This window comes from Diabrotica undecimpunctata, chromosome 7 (assembly GCF_040954645.1).
Source record: "Diabrotica undecimpunctata isolate CICGRU chromosome 7, icDiaUnde3, whole genome shotgun sequence".
NCBI classification, from domain to species: Eukaryota; Metazoa; Arthropoda; class Insecta; order Coleoptera; family Chrysomelidae; genus Diabrotica; species Diabrotica undecimpunctata.
The window spans coordinates 125493448-125519106 of record NC_092809.1 but is presented as its reverse complement, the minus strand read 5'-3'; the positions used below and the strand labels follow the sequence as shown (position 1 = coordinate 125519106).

Here is a 25659-nt window from a genome sequence, read left to right as displayed (position 1 = left end):
TATTAATTGAAGCATAAATGCTTTTAATTCAATAGAAATAAAATAGGTTTAGGCTATTTTTAGGGCAATGATATTAATATACATTAACTGTTTTCAGTCCAATGATAACAATATACAATTACATCGAAAAGGATATCAAAAATTGACAACGTTATTAAAAAACACCACGAAAAACCAATAATTGAATCCTCTTTTGGTTTCCACTTACTACGAGAAACCGGGTGAACACTAAATTGCGTCAGGGCTCAACACGGTTGATATTCATCAAATCTTTGTGTATGTAGTATTCCCTATGATCTGCTTAGATTCTTTAAACTATTTGCATGCTTCTATAATTATAAAGCTATTTACTTTTCTGAACGGATGATTCCTTATAGTCCCTCTTTTCTCTCTCCCTTACTACCCATTGTACATCTAGTCCAGTCGTCAGAGTTGACCCCTAAACATCATACGAATAAGCTGAATTTTACCGAAAATATTAATTTTGGGACCCCAAAAAAGATGCAAAACATTTTACTATTTTTACCTCCGGGCTTCCCCCTAAAACCCGCTACCGTAGAGGGGTAAAAACGCAAAAAAATCGATTTACTGAGAATCTATACGCCGTAGAAAAAAATGTTTCAAATAAAAAAATGTAGCTGAAATAATTTTAAAGAAAATGGTTATTAGCAGTTTTTGTGTAGAATAAACCGTTCCCTCACAAACAACGCTAGAAGCGACCGTCGGTTTTGAATGTCAGTTACTCGCGAAAAATCAATGTTCAATAAAATTTGTATCAGCTCGACGGTAAAAATTCGATATCTTTTGATCCAAGTATCCTATCGATAAAAATCAAGATGAGTTTTAAAGGTAAAGAGTGCAGTTTTCGTATGCAGTTTTTGTATTGTGCTGCAAATATTTATACTTAGTTTTTATAAAAATGTTAAATAAATAAAAGTCAATCCTTAAAACCTAAGACACGAAATTTCAATTTTGAGTAGTGGCAATAAATATGAGGCATTTGAAATTTGAATAAAAAACGCAAAAATGCCTCCAAGAAGACGGTTTTTGGATGTAGTTTATAGCAGAAGTTTGATTTTTTCGAAAAACGTACTAGTGTAATATGAGAAAAAAGTTTTGAACGTTTTAGATCGTTTGTTATATGAGAGTTTAAATCCAACGTTTTTTAAGCATATTTCAAATGCTTGGTTTTGAAGGTTAGGCTCGAGTAATCAAAACTTAATGGTGGTCAGTCAATGAAAGATATAGATTGTATTGATCTCATGGGAATCATAAAAAATGGCAAAAATCGCGTCACGTTTATTTATTTAACACCTTTATAAAATATACGTTTATTTGCGGCAAAATATAAATTGCAAATTGCATACGAAAGCTGAACTCTTTACCTTTAAAACACATTTTGAGTTTTGTCGTTAGGACACTTGAATCAAAAGATATCGAATTTTTACCGTCAAGCTAATACAAATTTTATTGAACATTGGTTTCGCGCTGGTAACTGGCATTCAAAATCGACGGTTGCTTCAAGCGTTGTTTGTGAGAGAACGGTTCGTTCTACATAAAAAGTGCTAATAAACATTTTTATTGAAAATTATCTCAGCTACATTTTTTATTTAAATCATTTTGTTTCTACGGCGTACAGACTCTTAGTAAATCGAGTTTTTCGCGTTTTTACCTCCCTACGAGGGGGATTTTAGAGGGAAGACCGGGGATAAAAGTGGCAAATTTTTTGCTTCCTTTTTGGGATCGAAAAATTATTATTCTCAGCAAAATTCAGCTTCTTCGTATGATTTTTAGAGGTTCAGTGGCATTTTCGTCTCTGACGACTGGAGTAATCTCATAAATTATGTTTTGCTACATTTAATTGTATTCATTTAATTAAAATCTTTTAGTTGCCTCATATATTATAAGTCTACTCTTACGCAATAACTTGGATGGACTTATTTATAACCGTTCTTTTAATTCATATTTTCTTTATTACTATTTCAATGACAAAATCTAAAATTTTAGCCAAGATCACCTTGTCTATTGATTTGGATTTATTTTTCTTAATAGTGTCCACGATCTGCTTGTCGTCATCGTTATAAATGATATCGATTTTGTAGGGATCTTCATATTGGTCGAAAATTTGATCTCCCCCCCCCCCCGAAAATCAGAAACCAAAAGTTTCTTCAAAATTGAAGAAAAAAACACTAATTTGTATTGGAAGGGAGACGAATTTTGATGCAAAATTCATGCCCTCAAATGTAACCCCCACTGCCCCGCATCAACCACCAGTTTTTTTAAATAGCAAGTGTCGTCAAGTGGCATATCATTTGAATGGTATTTGTTTCTCTACATGACCCTCTATTTTCTTTTAATTTACGGAATAACAAATTAACCAATTAAATGTTCGAAATGACCTCTGTGACCTCAATACAATAATACAGTCTATTTTCAAAGCCTCTTCGTACATTTGCAAATACCTCCTGTGTCAATAATCGGCATTCTGTCACAATTCTTTGTCGCAACTCTGCAAGATCTGTAGACAGAGTGGCGTATATTTTTGATTTTAGGTATCGCCACAAAAAAAATCCAAAGGCGAAAGATCCGGTGATCTGGCCGGCCGCTCTATTGGACCCCTTCTGCCAATCCAACGCCCTGGAAAATGTTGATTCAAAAATTGTCTTACGCGTATATCATAATGTGGGGTGCCCCGTCCTGTTGGAAAGTCAGTTCAGCCTCTAAAAGATTATTATTAGCTTTCAATGTGTCAGTTATTACCGGTATTAGGTTGTTTCGTTGAGATTTCCTTCAAGAAATAATGGTCCAATAACGTGATTCCCTAAAATGCCAACCCATACATTTAATTTCTGAGGTGTTTTTGTATGTGTCTTCATGAATAAATGAGGATTACTGTTACTCCAATAACGACAATTATGTCTATTAACTTCACCATTTAACATAAAAGTACGCTCATCGGAAAAACACGTATTGTACAATCCATGTTGGTTGTTATTTATAATTTCACTAAATTCTTTGCAAAATTGAAGCGGGCGATCAGAATCATCTTCGTTTAGTTGATGAAGTAATCGTATCTTATAACGGTGAAATGTATGGGATTTTATAATTCGATTAACACTAGATGCTGATACAACAGATGCACGAGGTAGTTATCCGATAGACTGTCGATTATCCATTTGTAAATGACCCAATACCGCCACTTCAACTGCTTCATTTCGCACTCGACGGTCTACTTCGTACTTTGTTTTGTTAACATCCCCTGTAGCTTTAAACTTATCGGTTAAATGTTTAACGTATTGGTGACTTACGTTTTTTTCTGAGTGGTTCGTATTAAAGATCCTTGCCGTAGCCTTAGCACACTGATTATTTCCATATTATAGCTTAACTAATTCTATTCTTTCTTCTCTAGGATATCCCATTTTTGTAAGCCTTTACAATAATATCTCTGATTAATCAGCTGTTGACAAATCTCATATCAAAGGTAACCTGGTAAACAGTAAAGAAGATAATTAGGATTCATTTTTTTGATGTTTTGATGTTTTTTTTTTTGTTTTTTTGTAACATTCAACCAATAAATTGGTTAAATTCAAAATTATCTTCAAAGTTACTACGTAAATTAAAAAAATAGAGTGTCGTGTACAGAAAAAATTACTTTTCAAATGATGTGCCACTCGACTACACTTGCTAATTAAAAAAACTGGGGGTTGATGCGGGGCAGTAAGATTTTACATTTGAGGGCATGAATTTTGCATGAAAATTTGTCGCCCTTAAAATACATATTGACGTGTTTTCCTAAATTTTGAAAATAATCTTGGTTTCTGACTTTCTGGGGGGCCAAATTTTCGTTTCAACACACTGTATGTACAGTGTTTCATTTAAATACTATCTTTTATCCAACTTAATATGTGCTTAATTTTTTTATTAAAGAAATTAAAATAATTGTTGACATTTTGATAATAGTTCAGTACACCTAATAATAACGGAAATAACTGTACAAACGTATCCGGATGAAATATGATAAATTTTAATTAGGGTCTAGAAAAATAATTGACCAGAACTTTAAATATAAATTATACCGACTATAAATAAGACTTAAAATAAAGTAGAAATCTGAATTATTCCTTTTATAAGCCAACCATTTCTAGTATTTTAAATAGTGTTGAAAGTCATTTTCATAATTTCACTCAATTTATTTTTTAATGAACTTTTGAGATTTTGATGATTATGTAACTTGTGCAAATGATCTAATTTTTAATGAATTTCTTGATCTATTTCTAACATATGAACATTCTGCATATAACATGCATTTTGTATTCTAACTGGAATTAGAGAAATGGGAAATACTACCTGAGATATGTTTCAGAGAGTAGCTCATCGCCAAAGAAGCGTTCATTTTTGTAAGTTACCTCAACCTATTTTAAAAACAAAACATCCACTAACAAGATGAGATCTGATCTAATAACTGAACAAATTACTTAAACGAATAAACTTGAGTCTATTTTAAATATGACAAGATTCTTTTGTTGTTCTATGCAGTGGCGGATCCAGAAATTTTTGTCAGGGGGGATCATGGGTCTTGAGGGTGATTTTGACACAGGATTTAGATTTTTGCACCTGTCAGTTGCTGATCCCCAGAAATTTTTTGTCGGGTGGGGGGGTCATGGGTCTTGAGGGTGATTTTGATATAGGATTTAGATTTTTGCACCTTTACGATTGATATGATTTGTGCCTTATGTAAAGGAACCATTTTCTCAATAATTATTTTAGGCGATATATTAAATGAATGAGAAATTATTAAAATCCAAATATTCTACGGGTGCAAAGAAGGATACAACATTAAGGGATCTTAAACTTAAACCAGAAAAAAAATTAATCCCACATACTCTATGGTAGTAAAATCAAGTGTACAAAACTATTAAACTATTAAACCATAGGAAAGTTATTAAAATATAAATACTGAAAAATCAAGGACTGTTAATTTAAACTAGATATTTTAAAGACAACTAATTAAAACCCACCTATCCTATGGCTACAAAATCAAGAACAAACCAAGGATAAATAAGTATAACCGCATGTTAACTAATTTAAATGCAATAACTCAATGTAAGTAATGAATGTATTAAACATTCCTAATAAACTCTATCTTATCGTTGGATATCCGATATCAATTTGTAAAAACATTCATTTATTCATTATTGCTATACGCAATGGAAATATGGACTCTCGGAATTACAAGTATCAGGCGTATAGAAGCCTTTGAAATGTGTGTTTTTCGAAGGATGCTGAAGATTTCGTGGACAGAGCACGTGGCCAACAACGAGGTGCTGAGAGTAATGAAGACTGAGAGAACTCCTAAATATTATAAACAAAAGAAAAACGAGTGATCTAGGACATATTTACAGAGGAGAAAAATATAACTTTCTACGACTCATAATGGAAGGGAAAGTAGAAGAAAAAAGAGGTCCAGGAAAAAGAAAATGCTCCAGGCTGAAGAATGTAAGAGACTGGACAGGCATGGACACACATTCGATACTAAGAACAGCTTAAGATAGAGAGCAATTTATTTAAATTAATTATTTAACAAAAAACATAATATAATTTAAGAATAGTTATTTCTATAATTAGGCATACTAGGCTACAAGTGAGTGAAATATTTTTTTACTCGGTATTGAAATTTTTCTCACGAATTATCAGTAACAGCCGGTAACGAGTGGTAAATAAAAGTTCAGTGATTAAAAATACTGTAAGAATAAGATAAGTAAATATATAATTTTATAAAATGTATTCTTTTCGTCTATCCGATTTAGCAAATCGCTCTTTGATTACATCAACATCTAGAGAAATTTCAAGATGCACATTGATGAGTGCTAAACCAGTTAACCTTTCCTCAGAAGTTCTATTTCTAATCCAAGTCTTTAGACGCTTAAGCGTAGAACGCTCCGCTGTTGCTGTACTGACTGGCAGTATAATTAATATTTGCAGAAATATTGTGATATTTGGATACATGTGAATATCGCAGTTTTCTAATACTTCTAAAATACCATTAGGAAGTTTTCCATTATTTTGCACTCTTTTCCAGTTTTGAATCCACAGTGAAAACTCTTGTTCTACTGTGGAATATGCAGTAAGTAGTAGGTCCAATAGTATCCTGGTAGGCGTCAACAATTTTTTTTAATGCGACTTTATCTTCTGGTGTGTTATCAGTTTTAGGTAAAACAAATCGAAGATTGAATAGAATCATAACTTTCGGTGAAAGTCGTTCTTCTAAATCAGTTAAGATATTGTCTAAAAGGGGTAAATAAATAGATCGGAAAAACAGTTAGCAGATTGGTTTTGACGACAGGTTTAACGAGAAACTATACGAGGCATCTTCAATTGAATGTTTAGTTGTTCAGCTATTTTGTTTACTTCATAGTAAAGTTTGCTAAAAACAGATTCAGCATTTGATCTTTTATTTTGAAGAATGCATTTAGTGTCCTCTATGGCCTCAGTAGCCTACTTCAAATCTAATTTTGGTAACTGAAGAAGACGACTAAGTGATACAGTTGTACCTAAAACATCACGAAGACAAACTACTGAAATGAGAAATTCTAGGCTCCTAATAGTTTCCGTTAATGAAAATGCATCAGCTGACATTTGATTGCCCTTCCACGTAGAAATTGTTTCAAGAGCGTTGTATATTTTGATGAATGATTCGCCCTGGAACTGAAGATGACCTTCATGCCTTTCAACCCAACGAGTTTCACAAATACCTTGGACAGCAGCCTCCAGTTCCTTTATTTGTATTTACTAACTTATCAGACAGAGCTAATGCAACAACAATATTCACTTTGATATTTATTATAGATAAATTATAAAATGTAGCACACAGTCTCAACAATTATAATACATACTCAAACTACAAACAACCAATTCGTAGACAAAACTGAAGATAAGAAATACCTAATACATAATACAAAATAAAAATGTGCTGATTTCGTGCGAAAAGTCATGTCATGTACATTGAATGAGCAATAATGTGTGGGCAGAAATTCTATCTCATCGATAATCGAACGATTCTCTGTCACTCAAATGACGAATTGACAAAATTTGAAAATCGCGTAACTCTGAATTCGTGGATGTCCTAGTCGAGGTATTACTGTATTTAGAATTGTTGATTTTTTTAAAGAGCAGTTTAAAAAGACTTCCGTATAATCACTTACCCGTAGAATAAATGAGTTTGAACCATTTCAACTCTTGACTTCCTGCTTATAAGGTTGATGGGTTTTAAATTATTTTTTTAGGATTATTTGATTCATATTTAATTTTGTTTTGGGGGTGGTCATGACCCCCGTGACCCCCCCCCCCTTTGGATCCGCCACTGGTTCTATGTAACATTTACGCCAATGTAACTTAAGTCATTAATTTTGGCTGATCTTTTAGCGATAATTTCTTCAGAAAAGTAAGCTAGTTTCAAATGAAGTGGCGAGAATTTCTCAAAACAATAATTCCTAACCTAACGAAGCAGTGGCGTTCCAAAAAATACTTAGTTTACAATAGGTTAAATTGTTGAACATAGCTAAAAGTAGACATAATGTATTCAAAAATAATATTAGATTATATTTTTATATCTTTAAAGCAACACTCATTTATAAAGATTATATTAAGTTTTAAATCGTTAATATTTATAGTATTATTACTAAATTATTACTAAAATTTATATAGGGTTTAAGTCTGGATGATATGGTGGAAGTTTCAAAGAAAGTCCACATTCTTGCAGTAACTTGTCACATTTATATTGAATATTATTTTGTTTGTGTCGTTTGATGATTTCATACAGTTGCACCTTTAACATTGATATTATAAGTGCTATATTGTTTTCTGTTAACCAAATATCATATTTGCTTTTTAAGATTAATGGTAGGTGCTCTATTAACTTGTACATTATGGTATGGTGCATTGGAGCATTCTTTCAACAATGTTTAGTAATTTTCTGCATTCATGTCATCATGATAATTTCCCGACTTGACATCTGATGTAAAAATCGAAAGCTATCGCAACCTACGTCCATTTGAAATTTTTTAAAAAGTGTTCAGCGTAGTGTGTCCTGCATGTACATAAATTCCATCAAAATATACAATTGCCCTACCTTCAGTTGTGTATTATTTAATATTGTCTAAATATTTAAGACTTACCGCAAGAATGTCATTCCGTTCAATTAGGAAACGTCGATAATCTTTCGTTTTATTCCATTTAAAGTCCAATTTTTTTACAATTCTGTAGATAGAACTCGCACTTCCAGTTCACTCGTACGACTTTTCAAGCCTTCCCTAAAAATGCTTCAATCATACACGATGATAACCTTCAGTCTCATAAAAATTGTAAATTGTATTTCTAATGAACTGTTTGTCGTAGTCCCTCAAGTTTTTTTACTGTTGTTTTCCATTTAGCAGGGGTTGTAGCTGGAATTTATTGTGAATTATACACATTTCAGTAGCTTCGCTGACCCGTTGTTGAGTATTGGATTGTTTGTCTTAAGAAAACAATGTTTGCATATATTTAAACACTTTGTAAATTATCGTTTTAAATCCAGTGGTTAGAAATTCTCGAAAATAATTCTTAACAGTTTGTTTGTTTGGTTTTAAATATAAAAGATCTTTATGAAAGAAAATTTCATTCATTGTTTAAGTGAGTAATACAATATTTTGCAATGCCAATATTGCAACGTCAATGCATAGTTGTTTCTATTGTCTATGCGATAAAATATTTTTTGGATCTGCTCGCCACTGCATTTGAAACTAGCTGTATCTGCAACCATAACGAGGTTCCTCCTGCCATTGCAGTTCCCCTTATCCTAGAAGCGTTCCATTCCTCAGCTCTCGAATCACCTTCTTAAAGTGCCCTCTCCTCAACGGGGGTTGGCTACTACAATTTTAAACTCTTCTCTATCTTCAGCTGTTCTTATTAGCTGTTCAAAATTTAGCCCTGTCCATTGTCGGATGTTTCTGAGCCACGAGAGTCTTTTCCTTCCTAGGCCTCTCTTTCCCTTGATTTTTCCTTTCACTATAAGTTGGGCATATTGGTACTTATTATTTCTCAGTATGTGGCCTAGGAATGATGTTTTTCTAACTTTTACTGTGTTAAAAAGTTCTCTTTCCTTGCCTATTCTATGCAGCACTTCTTCGTTTGAGGTATGCGATGTCCATGAAATTTTGAGTATTCTCCGGTAGATCCACATTTCAAAGGCCTCCAATTTATTTACGGTTGATGTTTTAAGGGTCCACGTTTCAACTGCATATAGAAGAGTCGACCAGACGTAGCATTTTGATAAACGTAGTCGAATTTCGAGTTTTATTCGAGAATCACAAAGCAGTTTTTTTATTTTTTCGAAAGATTTTCTGGCCTGTTCTATTCTCGATCTTATTTCTAGATCAGGATTTGGGCTGCTATCGATCCAACATCCCAGGTACTTAAATCTATTGACCTGTTCTAAAATGTGCCCATTTATTGTGCAAGGTTGAGGTATGTTTTGGTTTTTTCGGATTGACATCACTTCGGTTTTTTTAATGTTTTCCTAATTTCTACTTCTGCGGATGTGGAACCTTCGATCCTAACTCTGGCGTTTTGGTTCCAGTACAAGTTTTTTAAGAAATTGATGTCTTTTCCATCTAAACCGACTTCTCGAATCATATCTATCAATTTTTTATATATATATATATATATATATATATATATATATATATATATATATATATATATATATATTATTACAATCTGATGAACAATTAAATCAATGAGTAATTTTGTTCTAATCTAGTTGAATTAAAGTTGTTCCTAAATCTAAGATTTTACTCATTAGTTTTCCTGAGGCTCTAATACTTTAACTACACTAAAACTGATATGTACTACTATATGTACTATATGTACTATCCACTAACTCAAACGGCTTTGTTCTTTTGAGTCTTCTCACTATAAACGTGTTGTCCAGGAGCTGGATGGCCTTGACGTTAACATGTTAAAGTATATATATATATATATATATATATATATATATATATATATATATATATATATATAATTTAGCTCTCCAGGCCTAGAAGGCTTGGGTTACTATTCTTTTCCATTCTTTTCTGTTTGTTGCTTTATTTTTCCAGTTTGGAATTTTAAGTTTTTCTATGTCTTTTTCAACATCCTTCTTCCACCTGGTTTTCGGTCTGCCTTTCTTCCTTTTCCCTCGTATTCCTCCCATTAGCATTCTTTTTGGCAGTCTCGTGTTTTCCATCCTTTGGATGTGTCCCAACCATCTCAGTCTTTGTGACTTTATGATCCCTACGATATTCGGCTCTCCATACATCTCCTCTAATTCCATATTTGGTCTTTTTATCCATATACCATTCCATAATTTACCTCCAAATATTTTCCTGAGGACTTTTCTTTCCCAGACTTGCAGCAAGACTTGCTCGGATTTGTTCATTGTCCATGTTTCACTGGCATATAATACAATAGGTCTTATTACTGTCTTATATATTCTTATCTTAGCCCTTCTAGATATGTTTTTGCTTCTTAATAAATTGTTTAGTGCAAAAATACAACGGTTACCGGCCATAATTCTCGCTTGGATTTCTTCCTTCATATTTCGTCTTCTCGTGAATGTCTCTCCTAAATACTGGAATATTTCTACTTCTTCGAATTTATATGTTTTTTCATCTGTTATTACTGTCAGATATTGTTCTTGTAGGTAATCTCTTTCTGTCCATTCCATATATTTGGTCTTTTTTCATTTATGTACATCCTTTTCTTTCTCGCTTTAATTTCTAATCTTTTTATTATTTCTTTTAATTCTTGCTTACTTCTGGCTATCAGTACAATGTCGTCAGCGAATGCTAAGCATTGGTATTTTCTTTGATATATAAGTCCTGACCTGTTGATTCCAGCTTCTCTGATGGTAACTTCGAGGACGATACTGAACAACAGCAATGTTAAAGTAGCCGCTGTTTATAACCACTGTTAATTTTGTAAGTGATTTGATTAACAGTATCCATTTGAAGGTCTCGATGAATATATCACTGTTTCGACAATACCAGGGTGCATTAACGATGTTCTTCAGTATCTTGTTTTGGAATCGCTATATAACTTCAGCGTTGCTTTTACTAGAACATCCCCAAAGTTGTATCCCGTAGGTCCAGATAGGTTTTAGTACTTGCTTATATAGAAGCAGTTTATTGTACGTGATTAATTTTAAACTTTGACCTAGAAACCAGTATATTATTATTATTATTATTATTATTATTATTATTATTTTTATACTTAATTCCCAGCTCTGCTTATTTTTTATATGAGGTTTCCAGCGGATCCTCACGTCGAGGGTCATTCCCAGGTATTTTGCTGTGTTAGCATATGGAATCGTTATGTTGTTTATTCTAACAGATATATAAATATCTTTCTTATTTGTAAGTTGATATGCAAAGACTTGTTCTCATTTAACCTAACTTAACGCCATGTCTTAGTTCATGTGACAATTTGATCAATACACTTTTGTAATTTTTCCACAGCTTCTTCATGATTATCTCTCACCTCCATAATTGCCGTGTCATCGGCAAAGGTGGCCACTGTATAATATTGAAGGTCAGGGATATCGCTAGTATGCAATAGATACAGCACTGGTCCAAGTACGCTACCTTGAGTTACTCCCGCCTTGATATCTTTTAGATCGGAGTAAAATTCCTCTTGTTTTATTCTCAAGTAACTGTCTGTAAAATAAGATTTCAAAATTTCAACACACTTTGGCAGTAACACTTTCAATTTGTGACATAGTCCTCTTATGCCAAACTTTGTGGAAGGACTGTACCACATCCAAGAAGACCGTGGAACAAACTTTTCGTTCTTCTAAACTTTTCTTTCTTCTAAAGACTTTTAGATGATATCAGTAATTCGATGAACTTAGTCTATTGTCGAATGACTCTCTCTAAAACAAAACTGATGGGTGGGGATCAAATTCTTATCTTCGATAATAATTTAGTTTAAATCTCTTATGCAGCAGTTTCTCATAAAGTTTCTCAAAACTACAGGAAGTAATGAAATGGGTATATACGATGAAACTTTGTGCAGTGATTTTCCTGGTTTAATGATCACAATTATTACCTCTGCTACTTTTCACATGCTAGGTACATACTTCAACCAACATGATATATTAATAAGATTAGTAAGTTTAAATATACACTTTTTTGGCAGTTTTTTTAGTACTTCTCCAGTGATAAGGTCAAAACCAGGTGCTTTCTTTAAATTGATGCTTGTTTGAATTTCGTTAGATACTTCTTTTGTTGAAGTAATAACCGTAACATTTTTTGGTTCTGGTTCATTTCAGTATTCAGGATGTTCTCCATCACTTGGTTGGAAAATCGCTTGTAGATGTTCTGCAAATCTTTTTGCTTTTTAAACATTGTTTCGAGCCTAGGTCCTATCTGCAACTCTAATTGGTGGATTTTGTAAAATAGGCCTTTGCAGTTGCTTTGTGGTTTTCCAAAGCGAATACTCTGTTCTGTTGTCATTAGTGAGTTTACTTAAATAATCATCAATTTATTTATTTTTGCAGAAATATTATCGCAGAAAAATTCGTGAACCAGTAGAAATCCGAAGTCATGCAGAGAATATAAATAGAGAAAAATCCTATTTCTTATTCCCCACTAGAACTGGGTGCGTCAGAGAATTTGAGTATCTTGAACCAATGATAACGGATCACAAAAAATAAACAAAACGCTCTCAGCAAATGTCTTTATGTCCTTCAAAATCTTATAAAATCGAAATAAATAACAAGACCTACATAGATACAACTATATAAAACCAAGGAAGACCTTTGGGCCTGTGCTTGATGGAGCAGCAGTACTATAAGAACTAACAAAGAACTGGAAGAACTATATCCAGACGCTAACATAATAATAGAAATATAGTCCTAGTAGGCAGGACACCTCAGAAGGCATTGTGACGAAAGACTAGTAAGGCTGGTATGGAAAGAAACCCCAACTGGAAGAAGACCACGTGGACGACCTTGATTCCGGTGAAGAGATAATACAGCAGAAGACCTTAAAGCTATGGGTGTGAAGAATTGGATGGAGCTTGTCCAAGACAGAGACGGATGGAGGCTTTTTTTTAAGTCAGTGAAAACCCATGAAGGGTTGTAACGACACGGAGTAAGTAAATAGTAACACTGGGATAATATTTATCTTAATGTCACCGAGAAACATTAGACAATTTTTTAAGACTTCAACGATTTAATATTCAAATAAATAAAGAAAAACAGCCCTCGAGGGCATATTTATTAATGCAGAAGAAAACTATTCATTTAAAGTTTTAATGTATTTGTATGAATCTGGAATAAATAAGCGTTTAGTAAACGGAACGTTTACCATAAAACATTTGTCATGTTTTTCTATTGTTCAAAAAATAACAATAGTATATGTTTCTCACATAAACTAATACACACTGATTTATTTAACTAGCCAGAGTCAACAAATACATTATTTTGTCTACATTTTATAATTTTCTATATATAAATAAATATAAAACGGATACAAATTTTACAACGGCTGGAATTTGGCTCTCTCTATGTAAATATTTGCAAAAGTCGATATTGTAACGAGCAATAATTTAAATGAAAACTCTGAGAAATCTTTTTAAAACTAAGAAATATCTAGTAAGCAATATAAGAGTAATAGATTTTTTGTTATTTATGATATATTGTCTTAAATATATATATATATATATATATATATATATATATATATATATATATATATATATATATATACATGTTTTGGTATCGACCGAATATTATTTAAAATAATTTTCTTTGGTATATGTCAGGTTCTGTTGGTCTGGAATTAAAACAATTCTATTTTTTTGTCACTTTATATTTTTTCTCGTGTTAAAGATAAGACACCAGTAATGTATACTACCTATACAATCTATAAAATACCGTGTTTAGGCTGCGAAGGTTGCTACATTGGACAGACAAGCCAATGGTTGAAACAACGTATTACCCAGCACAAAAGTGACTGCCATAAAGGTAAAAACACATGCGCTGTCGAACACTCCATCAACACAGGTCACAAATTTGACTATACCAATGTTGAAATCCTACAAACAGTAACTAATTATAAAAACAGGCTGTTTCTGAAAATGTGTTATATTACTAACACAAAAAATGTAATAAATTACAAACCAGATACGAATCAGCTAAGCAGCACCTACAGCAATATTCTGCAATTCATTCACGTCAAAATTAATTTACGGTATAGTATACCTGCTACCTTAATTTATATATAGAAATTTAAAGAAACTTCTCTATTCCACTATACAGTTTTTGTTGTTTTATGTGTATTTTAACTTATTTTAGAAATTGTCAGTCTAATTGTGAAAGTGTAAAACACATGTTTGTCTTGTGTTTTTTTTTGTGAAAAATTGTACCTCTGTAAGTAAATATTTGTTTAATAAGTGTTTAATTCCTGTATCCTACCTGTACTTACATATGGAGCTCAAACCTGGACATTCACTAAAATAAACATGGAGAAGATTAGAAAAATTCAGAGAGCGCTGACATTCACTAAAATAAACATGGAGAAGATTAGAAAAATTCAGAGAGCGCTGGAACGACAGATGCTGGGTATCTCACTCAAAGACCATTCAAGGATGGCCGATGGAATAAAGAAATCGGGAATTGACGGCCATAAGAAGCCAAAAGACCACGAGGAAGATGGTGGTGCGACGATATTAAAAGAACTGCAGGACCAATGTGGAAACGTTTTTCAAACAACAGAGATGATAGGCGAGAATTAGGAGAGGCCTATATTTGGCAACCTGAATAGATAGAAGGGCTTAAAAAAAGTAAATATTTATGTAATTTTATCTTAATGTTGCTTATCTCTTTGTTTTAATAAATTTGTAGTGCACTTCTGATGAAGCCAACAATCAGTTGGTGAATGACAAAAAATAGAATTATTTTAATTCCAGACCGACTGAACCTGACATATACCAAAGAAAATTATATATATATATATATATATATATATATATATATATATATATATGTATATGTATGTATATATATATATATATATATATATATATATATATATAACAAGAAAAGGTTAATGCGAGTTAATAGTAAAATAAAGATAAAAGATATCGGCATAGCTCGCAACAAAGAAAAAAATAATATAATAAAACATGTGTATAAGATGGAAGGCAACCGTATATACGTATTTCTGACTATTGGTCGTCTTCAGTACGGTGCAGCCAAGTTAGAAAAGGAGCATATTAACTTGGGAAAGGATCACTACAGGAGCAATGCGACCAATTTGTGGCAATAATGTTAGAAGACTCCGAGGTTTCCAGAGCAACAACCAACACATCCACGGAGGAAGCTAAGCTACCTGAGGAAAGGAATGCCAAACGTTTAGAACATTCGGTTAGTTCTTCTTCTACTTTTACTTTTATTGTGTTGTTTTGGTAGATATTTTCGATCGTTTTAATATTCCTAGAGGTATCTCTCTTGCATACAGTAAGTGTATGCAATAGATCTATAGATTATTTAGTGGATGGTGGTTCGATAGGACCAGCGAGGTCTATGTCAGAGATAGAGCTAGCACTGCAATTAACATGATAAACAAATGTTAACGCTGTCAGGAACAGCATCGAATTGATTCTTTCATTCTTTTAGAGTTTTTGTGTACAAATAACTTTGGCAGTTTCAGCTACTTGTATTTGTGTACGAAATTAAATCTAGACTCATAGTTTGCTGTTGAGAAACCAATAGGGACAGTTTGCTAGCAATTTGGCGGAATAGAAACGTATAAATGTAATATGTAATTTACTTTTGAAAAATGCTACGAATTGCTATGAATATGCTATGCATTTTACAAATTTGAGATCCGTGACATGGTAATAGAAAGTTTGAAAAGAAGGAACATGTTTCTTTAGATTGACCGATAAAAAATTTTATAAGAAATAATTTTTCTAATTAAGTAAAAACTTTTTTTAAGTGTAGAAAACAACAGTTTTTCGTATTTTATATGTAATTTTAATTTACTTACACGACACAATTCACTTACCCTTAAGATAAGAAATTAATATTAAGTACAAATTAAATTTGGTTCCCTTAAATTGTTCAATTATCAAACAAAACAATTTTTCTTCATTTTATATTCTAATCTGATATCGAATGTCATTAACATTGTTAAAAGTCATCAGGTAAATTATAACGAAACCGTTATTTTTATTTAATTGCTCTTTGATTGCTTTTTTGTGATTAAATAGGTCCTTACTGTGATTGATTCTTTTGATTCTTATCCTATTTTTCTTATCAAATATCTTTATTTTTATAATTATTTACGGTTGATTTCTAAATGTTCCATGTTTATAGAAAGTTTATAAAGTTTTTATAAATGTTTTTCTTTTCTTTATGAAATATATGTGAAATAACTATTTAAAGAAATGATTTCATTTTGCACTAAAAATTTATCAGATAATTCGTTTGTTGTTTTAAGTAACACATAAATAATTGTATATACAGTGTAGCTGTAGTAGGATGAAAATATGATTAGGTACTCTTAAGATTGAGGTAAATATGAAGGGCATAAGTTCAAAAAGAGGTAATTACACAGTTTTTGAAAAATATACTGATTATTAGGTAATTAATACAATGTTTATTTTAAAAATATATAAATAAAAAATCTGATATGAATATGGCAATAATACAATATTTGAAAATGCTGAGGTCTCAGGCCTCAAAAGAAGAATAGTGCTTGTCAATAAGTGCTATTATGGCTTGAGGAAACAGATGGCCCCAAAACTACCCAGAAAAATTAAAGTTACCATATATAAAACACTAATAAGGCCAGTGTTAACATACGGGTCTGAAACGTGTTCACTTTGGAGGAGTCCCAGGACAGGGTTTGAGGCGTAGGCGCTACAACTTTGAGTTATTCGATGGATAGGAGCAGTGGGAAGACGAGCCAGAGGAAGACCAAAACTTAGGTATCAAGATAACATAGAGGATGATCTAAAATCCATCGGAATTAAAGCATGGAGAAGAGTTGTCAGAGATAGGGGCGAATGGAAGATTGTTCTGAAGAAGGCTTTGGCTCATAACGAGCTGTAATGCCACTGATGATGAGATCTCAGGCCAATATACTCTGGAGGCCAGGGGGAGGGGTTGAGTATGGTCTTTTATGTCCACTCAGTATCTTAAAGTTTTTTGTTTTTTTTTTGGTGCTTAGATTCGATTTTTCGAGAGTACTAGGCTGAAAACCCGTCATTTAATTAGAGATATTTAATTTTACCAAAATGAAAATTGTTCCTTTTAAAAAAGTGGACATAAAAGGTAAACGTTTGGTAAACTTTTGGCAAAATGGGTATTCTATGGGGCTTTTCCAGGTATAATTCAGCTTTCTTATGTGCGATAACTTCCAAAATCCCCTCATTTTAAAGATAATTGTTTTAGTTTAAAAAAACTTTGCAAAATTACTTTTTCTGTATTAATAAAAAAAATAATAATTAAACATTAAAAATTTCACTAAAAAGTTGCGGATTAATTTGTTAATAAGAGATTTAAACAAACTATAGAAAAAGCTATAAACTTTAAAAATCTGCCTAATGGAAGTTATTAACAACTCAAAACGAACATTTTAAACTTTGGTAAATGTTTCTATATTAGTTTTTGACCAAGCTACGAAACTTTTAATAACGCGCTCGGTCAGCTATATTTGTTTGTAACAGTTTTAAACAAAATTGAGCCATAAACATTGGCTGTTTGATTAATGGAAGTTATAGAACAATAACTCAAAACGCACTTTTAAGCTTTGGTTAATGTTTACATGTTAATTTTTTGCCGAGATATTGAAAATTGATTTACCCGCGCCCGCATTCGCATTGTCCCAATTCTCACGCAAATTTAAAGTTTTTTTGTGCATATTTTTGCAACAAGTAAGCTACAAATTTACAGAAAAACTTTGAAAACTATCATTTTTTCAGTGAAATTATATCACTTTTCCATACAATTTACCGGTCTTTACCTTTAGAATTTAAAATCAAATAGCGATTTTACATTGTTTATATACAGGGTGTCCAGAAACTCTAACGAAAACCGGAGATTCCTCAGATAATTTTAAGACGATTTAACCCAATTTACTTGGTTAGCTGGCACTAGCATCTAGTTAGCCTAGATCTGTACTTGTTTTTTATGAACTTTAGCTTACTGAATGTAGATTCACAGACATATGTAGTTGAAAAAATACACAAAATTTTCTGAGCACAATCAATTAAGTTAAGAAATTTGTCATTTTCAACTGCTTCCCAAAACTTACAGTGAGCTTTTTGCTTCTTTTTTTCTTCAAAAATACTTTTGAGCTCTGTATCATTCTGAAGATCAATTCACTCATTTTTTAAATCCCTAACTTCGTATGCAAAAATAAAAAGATGAGCTATATTTGCTGTTGTTATTGACCATGGATTTTTCACCAAGCGAAATGGTTCTTGGAACTTCCTGAAGTCACTAAACCTCACAGACATTTCATCCTTTAGGTCTGCTAACAGCTTCAGTAGGTCAGACATCTCTTGACTTTTATCTGGATTTTCATCAAACAGTGCTTTAACGGAAGGAAAGCTGGAATAATCTTCATTTGGCAATTCTTCAATATACATATTCAGCTTCTGCTCCAGTGAAAACACAATACTCATCATTTTCGTTACAATGTTATTGTAGTCTCCTTGCAATTTGGTCAATGTTTCATTCATAATGCTCATTGTATCAATGAGAAACGCTACTTTAAGCCACCAACTAAAATTATGAATATCAGGAAACTCTTTATTCTTTGTAGCCAAAAACAGTAATGTCATGTCGAATGCTGAAGAAACGTTCCAAAACTATACCCTTACTCAGCCATCTCACTTTTGTGTGGTAAAGAATGTCCCCATATTGTGACATAAGTTTTTTCAAAAATTTTTGAAACTCTCTGTGGTTTAGTTCATTTGATCTTATGACATTCACAATCTTTACAAGTGTTTTCATAACACGGCTAAAATTTTCACCAAATTTAGCAGCTTAGCTTTCTTAAATGATACAATTTTGTTTCACTGCCTAGCAGTCTGAGGACCGCGAAAAATCGCTCCGATGGCCGCATGTGGCCCACGGGCCGTGTAGTGAGTATGGCTGATGTAACAGCAGCACTTTTAGATGTAATTTTAATGAAAGTTGAGGAAAATTAAAAAATTAGCGTTCGAAGACTATCTGCCATGCATCCCATAATTTCAAAATCTTCCGCAGGAAATATCTTACACAACGAAAATTTATATTCTGTTCATTTAACAAACAAACGATCACTGCTACAAAGAGATTTTCCTGCTCGTGAAAAAGTCGCTGTATGGTTACAAAATCAGAAAAATCAAAATAAAGATTTTTTCAGAAACATTTTTTTGCGACGAAGCTACATTAGTAAAAAATGGAATTTTTAATGTACAAAATGCACATGGCCTCTGGATTGAAAGGGGCGGTTCAGTTGCTTGGTCAGCAAGGTCGCCGAATTTGAATACTTGCGATTACTGTATTTGAGAATATATAAAAGAGACTAAGGGTCATCACATTGAGCATCTTTTGTTACTATCTACCTTTGATACTTGTTCTTTTGTGTTACACTTAGTTTCATTACATCGTAATAAATACTTTGTTTTTAAAAACCTCTAAATAAAATTTTGTTTCAAATTGATTTTTTGCTTCTTTTCCCAAACTTTTTTTTACGAATTATATGCAGCATTTATTGAAACAAAAGGTAATTTATTATTATATCGAAAAAAACGAAAAATTGATTTTTCTACAAAACGGTGTATCCTACAGATTTAAAGTAAGAGTACCTTTTAGTACTAGAATATCTAAAAATTTAATAATCTAGTATCACAAATGCTTAAAAGTTAAGGACAAAAAGTTATGCTTTAAAATAACCGTTGACCTACCCAAAACGCCGCCTATGAACGGTACTAGAAATTCGCCATTAATGGAATCGATTCAAATCTAAAGGATAAACCAGTTTTCGTTTTTCTAACTAGAAGGGTTCTGGAGATAGTCGAAAAAAACTACTTACAGGGCGCCATCTTTAAAGAGCTCTAGCTCCCTGAGGAAACATTTTCGGACTAGGTGAATTGGGTTAAATCGTCTTACGATTATCTGAGGAATCTCCGTTTTCGTTTGTCAGGAGAGTTTCTGTTCACCCTGTATTGTTTATAAGTAAAAAATGACGTTTAATCTTTTGCATAACTTGTTCTATACATATTGTTATTAACAAATTTATCAAAAATAGGTGTTAGATAAATGTATCAACGAGTGTCTTAGGAAAATCGTTAGTTCCGTGGTCTAAGTTGATTTGAATGCCTTTTGAATCGATTTTTTATAGAATGAGCTAATAACAAAACTTTTTGAATACGCAGTATATTAAATATGCATATTTATTGAGAGATTATAAAGCAAAAACGGTTTTAGTTTTTATTAACACTACGACAACTTTATTCATGCTTATCTCCATAGCATATATCAACGTCCGCATAACAATCATCACGAATTTGTAATCATTGAAATTCTTACCTTTTTTAGCTGGAATATAACGTCCACTTTAAGCCAACAATAAATAAAGGATTATCGAAACATTCACAAAGTAACAAACACTAAAAGTCACTGCAGAACTGAACTGAACTCAACTCGAAGGTATTTTCAACGAAACAGAAGAGCATTAACGCATTTAACGAGAAGCTAATGGGAGATTAACGATAACGACTGATAATTTCGGAAGAGAGTGGGATATTAGCGGACATATATTATTGGATGTTATACCAACGGTAACAAATTATTAATAAAGAATGATTTTTGATAAGTGCACTTACAAATAAATCGGCCAATGGAGTTGGTTTCTTATTCAGTACTCGGGAGTCTGCAAGCTGCGTACTTTTGTACCTGTTTTACAGGAAGTATAATGAAATAAATGTTAAAACAATATTTTTCGGACGTACTTTCACAACTATTGTGTAACAGGGACTCTTTCAGACGCAGAATAAAACTATTGCAGAAGCATATAAACAAAAACGATCATATAAGAAGACATTTTTTTTTATAGAATATATACTGCTTATAAAAAGTTATGAATATATTGCTAATATTTCAATGAAACATTGGCCATTAAAAAGTTGTATCAAATAACACACAAAAAGAAGTTCTCGTGTTCTCAATTCGTTTCGAAATCTGAATTGAGTGTTACTTATCTGGAACTCAGACTTCTTGTCTTCTTCTTCTTCTTCTTCGTGCGACTAGGATTACTCCTGTTTGTCTGCCTCTTAGTCTGATTCAGTCGTTGTTGACTGTACATTATCTTTCCACCTTTTTGGCGACCTTCCAACGGGTCTTCTTCTATACGGCTTATTGTTTTACAGATGTTCGCTAATCTATCTGGTCCCATTCAGTTTACATGTTCGTTCCAGTTTTTTTTTTCTTGTTTTTATCCACCTGTTAATATTTTGAATTTTGCATTGTTGGCGTATACTTCTGTTGGTTTGTCTGTCTCTTAATGATATGCCCGCTATTGATCTTAATACTTTCATTTCGATATTGTTGATTTGTTATTTCGTCTTTCTTGTATCGGTCCTTGTCTCAGCTGCATACGTTAGGATTGGTCTTACTGTTGTCTTGTATACTTTCATTTTGCTTTCCGTGGTCAGATATTTGTTTCTCCATATGGTTTCTCGGAGGCAACCACTTACTCTTGCCGCTTTTGATGCCTGCCTTGTGGTCTCTGTTCTTATATGTCTGTCACTAGTGATCTCTACTCCTAGGTAATAAAATTTCATTACTTGTTCTACAATTTTGCCGTCTATTTCTAGTTTGCATCTACGCGGCTCTTTACTGATCACTATACATTTAGTTTTTTCTACTGATATTCTCATATTGAGTTTGTTTGCTGTGATATTGAAGGTGTGGAGCTGCCTTTGTAGGTCATCTTCGTTATCAGCGATTAGTACTGCATCATCGGCATAGCGTAGTATCGTAGTATTTGATTCATCACCATATTGAATTGAATTCTTGTAAATTCCTATATTGATGATTCTGAGAAAAATTTTAAGGACATGAGACTAAGCTTAATATTCGATCATTGCATTCTAAGGCATTGGATTTTTTGGTATTGTTACGAATGTTGATTTTAGCCAGTCTGATGGTATTTTACCTGTGTCGTATTCTTCTTCTTCTTCGAGTGCCATATCAGAATTATCCGACGTTGGCGATCACCATTGCGAAGGCTTCTCCATCTTCTGCAATATGGAATAATTGTCCTACATTTGATATCTGAGTCCATTCTCGAATGTTCCTCAACCAAAAAACCCGTTTCCTTCCTACACCTCTACGGCCCTCTATTTTGCCTTTAAAGATAAGTTGTAATATTTTATATCGACTTTCCCTTACTATATGTCCCAGATAAGACATTTTTCGATATTTAACAGTCTTTAGCAGTTCTCTATCTTTGTTGACGCTCCTTAGTACTTCTTCATTAGTTTTCCTTGCTGTCCAAGGTATCTTCAGCATTCGTCTATGAACCCACATTTCCAATGCTTCAATTTTGTTCATGATCGATACTTTTAGCGTCCACACTTCTGCACTATACAAAAGTACGGACCAAACATAACACTTAACCATTCTTTGTCTTAGTTCTAAACTGAAATGATTATTGCAAAGAAATGACTTCATTTTCATAAAAGTAGTTTTAGTCATTGCTATTCTACGTGTTATTTCTGTGTCTGGATCTAGTTGGTCCGTTATCACAGTTCCCAAATATGTCATTTTGTGGACTTTCTCAACTTGGACTCCGTTTAATTGAAGCTTTGCATCGGGATGTAGGTCACGACTAAACACTAAAAATTTGGTTTTGTTTGAGTTTATTTTTATGCCCATTTCCTCTCCTACCTCGTGAATACGATCAAGCAGAATTTGGAGACCTTTAATATTATCTGACAGAACTACTGTATCGTCTGCATATCTAATCACATTAAGTAGTTCACCGTTGATTTTTATTCCATATGGTTGTCTCTCACGTGCCTTTTTAAATAACTGGTCCGAGTAAACATTAAACAATGTTGGCGACAAAATGCAACCTTGTCTGACTCATCGTTGTATGGAGATTTCATCGATGTAGTTATCTCCAATTTTTACGATAGCAGTTTGATTCCAGTACAAATTTTTAATGACATGAATATCTTTGTCATCTATTCCGATATTTTTCAGTATTTGCATTAATTTTACATGCTGTACTTTATGGAATGCCTTTTCGAAGTCCACGAAACATCAAATACATCTTTGCTTTGGTCACGCCATTTTTGTAATAGGATGTTAAGCACAAAAAGTGCCTCCCTGGTTTCCATAGCATTTCTAAAACCAAATTGGGTATCTTCGAGATCTTCGCGATTGCGTCTAATTCTGTTGTGAAGTATTGTTGGGAAATTTTTAAAAGTGTGGCTCATTAGGCTAATTAATCGATATTCTGAGCATTTTCTCGCATTGTGTTTTTTAGGTATTGCCACAAAGATGGACTTGAGCCAATCTGTGGGAATCACTCCGGTGTTATATATTGAATTAAAAAGTCTTACTACTCCTTTTATGTTATCATCCTCTATTAGTTTCAGCAACTCAGTTGGTGTATCATCTGGACCACAAGCTTTTCTAATTTTAGCATTATTTATAGCGTGTTCTACCTCGCATTGCATAATTTCTGGGCCGTCAGTACAGTTTTGGTAGAATTCGGCAATATTATTCCTGTCATCTTCAAATAACTCTGATATATACAGCTCACATTCTTTCTTGATTTCGTGCTCATTTACAATAATTTTTTTATTATTGCCAACGAGTACAAAGAGAACTCATTTCTTTTAGTTTTTTGTGCACATTAAATAAGTCGTGTTTAAATATTACATCCTCCATTTCGTCGCACCTTTCTCTCATCCATTTTTCTTTGGCTAATTTGATCTCCTTTTTTATTCTTCTCTGCAGGTGTCTATATTCTGTTTCATTAGATTTTATCAGTCGACGTTGTTCCATTAATTTCAAGATGTCGTTTGTCATCCATTTATTTTTCTTGATTAATTTTTTTCTATAATCATTGTTTGTGGAGATTTCGTTAACTTGGTTTTTAAATTCACTCCATAGTTCTTTTGGATCTTCTAGTTGTTCTCCGATGTTTTTAATTCTATTGTTAAATTCTTTTTTAATGTTATATTTTATATTATTATCGTCAAAGTTAAGTACATTGGCTTTTGGTTTTTGTCGCTGAATTCGTTTTAACCTTAGTTTAATATCTGCTACAAGTGGTTGATGATCAGATCCAATAGAAGTTCCCAGGAAATGTAGTGACTTTTTTGATGGCATTTCGGAAACGCACATTTACAAGTATATAGTCTATTTGATTTCTTGAGGACTCAGGGTTATTGCAATCATCAATTGGGGCTTTCCAAGTGTATAGTCGTCGCTTGGGTAGTTTATACCAGGTGTTTGCAATGATCATATCGTTTTCTTTACAAAATTTATACAATCTCCGTCCTCGATCTTTAGGTTATCCTAGACCATAAGACCTACAGTCTGACCTCGTCGACCTTTCCCAATTTTTGCAATGAAGTCGCCTATAATATATATAGAATTTCGTGTTTATTAAATTTCTGTAAGATATCTTGGATCTGATCATACAACTTCTCGACTTCATCGTCATATTTTCTATCTGCAGTCGGGGCATAGATTTGAAGTGTGTCGTATATCTTATTAAATAGTGCTGCTATTAAGGCTAGGCTTTTACTTCCGTTGTCCGCAATTGATTTAAGTATTTTGACATTAATATTGTCTGGATTGATGGCTTTTCCGTTCTTCTGAGCTTTTACTGCATGAATATCTTCTTCTTTGATTATTTCTGGACCTTTTTTCATTTACTCAATAATCTGTGAATGGTGGGGAATAAGCTCTACCGTCGTCAAAAAGTGTCTGAATGTATTCTGTCCATCTCTCCAGTTTGTCTTAGGTACCTATAATTATTTAGTTATTGTTTCTTAATATTTTTTCTTGTCTCTTTCTGTGTATACCTGCCATTTCTTTCAGTTTTTAGAAACAATAAAGGTGTCGTACCTTTCCTGAAGTTGTTCGATGTCTAGGCATTTTTTTGACATCCAGTTAGATTATTATTAGAATTAAATTATTAAATTAAGTGGAAATTGAAACGTCAAGAAACTTATTTTAACCTTGAATTCTGGCTTATTCCCATTTAAATAGTAATTACTGTATAAGATTTTTACGTGAAATCGAAGAGTTTTTCACAGCTATACTCTGGTAATATGTTATTGTTCTATATATAACTCTCGCAGGTTATTAATGTCTCAAAATTTGTTAATATTTTTTGTAGCCGTAAAAGTTAACTAGACTAATTATTACTACAGGTCTCAGTTCGAAAAAGTAATGACTAATAAACCTTACATGTCTACGGAAAGTTTATAAATATATACCTACATAAATCACTTACACTACTAAAACAGTTCCAAAAATAGTCAGAACCACAAAAATTTTCATTATTTTTGTAATTTTCAATGAAACGAATTAAACTGGTTTTAAAACGATTTTTGATT

At 32.6% G+C, this 25659-nt stretch overlaps 1 protein-coding gene across 5 annotated transcripts in view; it reads right to left on the bottom strand.

The window, feature by feature from the left end:
* The window catches only part of LOC140445782 (uncharacterized), a 283762-nt gene that overhangs the window by 54290 nt on the left and 203813 nt on the right, over positions 1-25659 (bottom strand). The window contains exon 1 of one of the 5 annotated variants that reach the window (XM_072538122.1): positions 20606-20737. The exons of the other annotated variants lie outside the window; for them this stretch is intronic. The gene's annotated coding sequence lies outside the window, so the exon portion shown is untranslated. Of the gene's footprint in view, positions 1-20605; positions 20738-25659 lie in introns of those variants that run through there. 5 annotated transcript variants of the gene reach the window in all.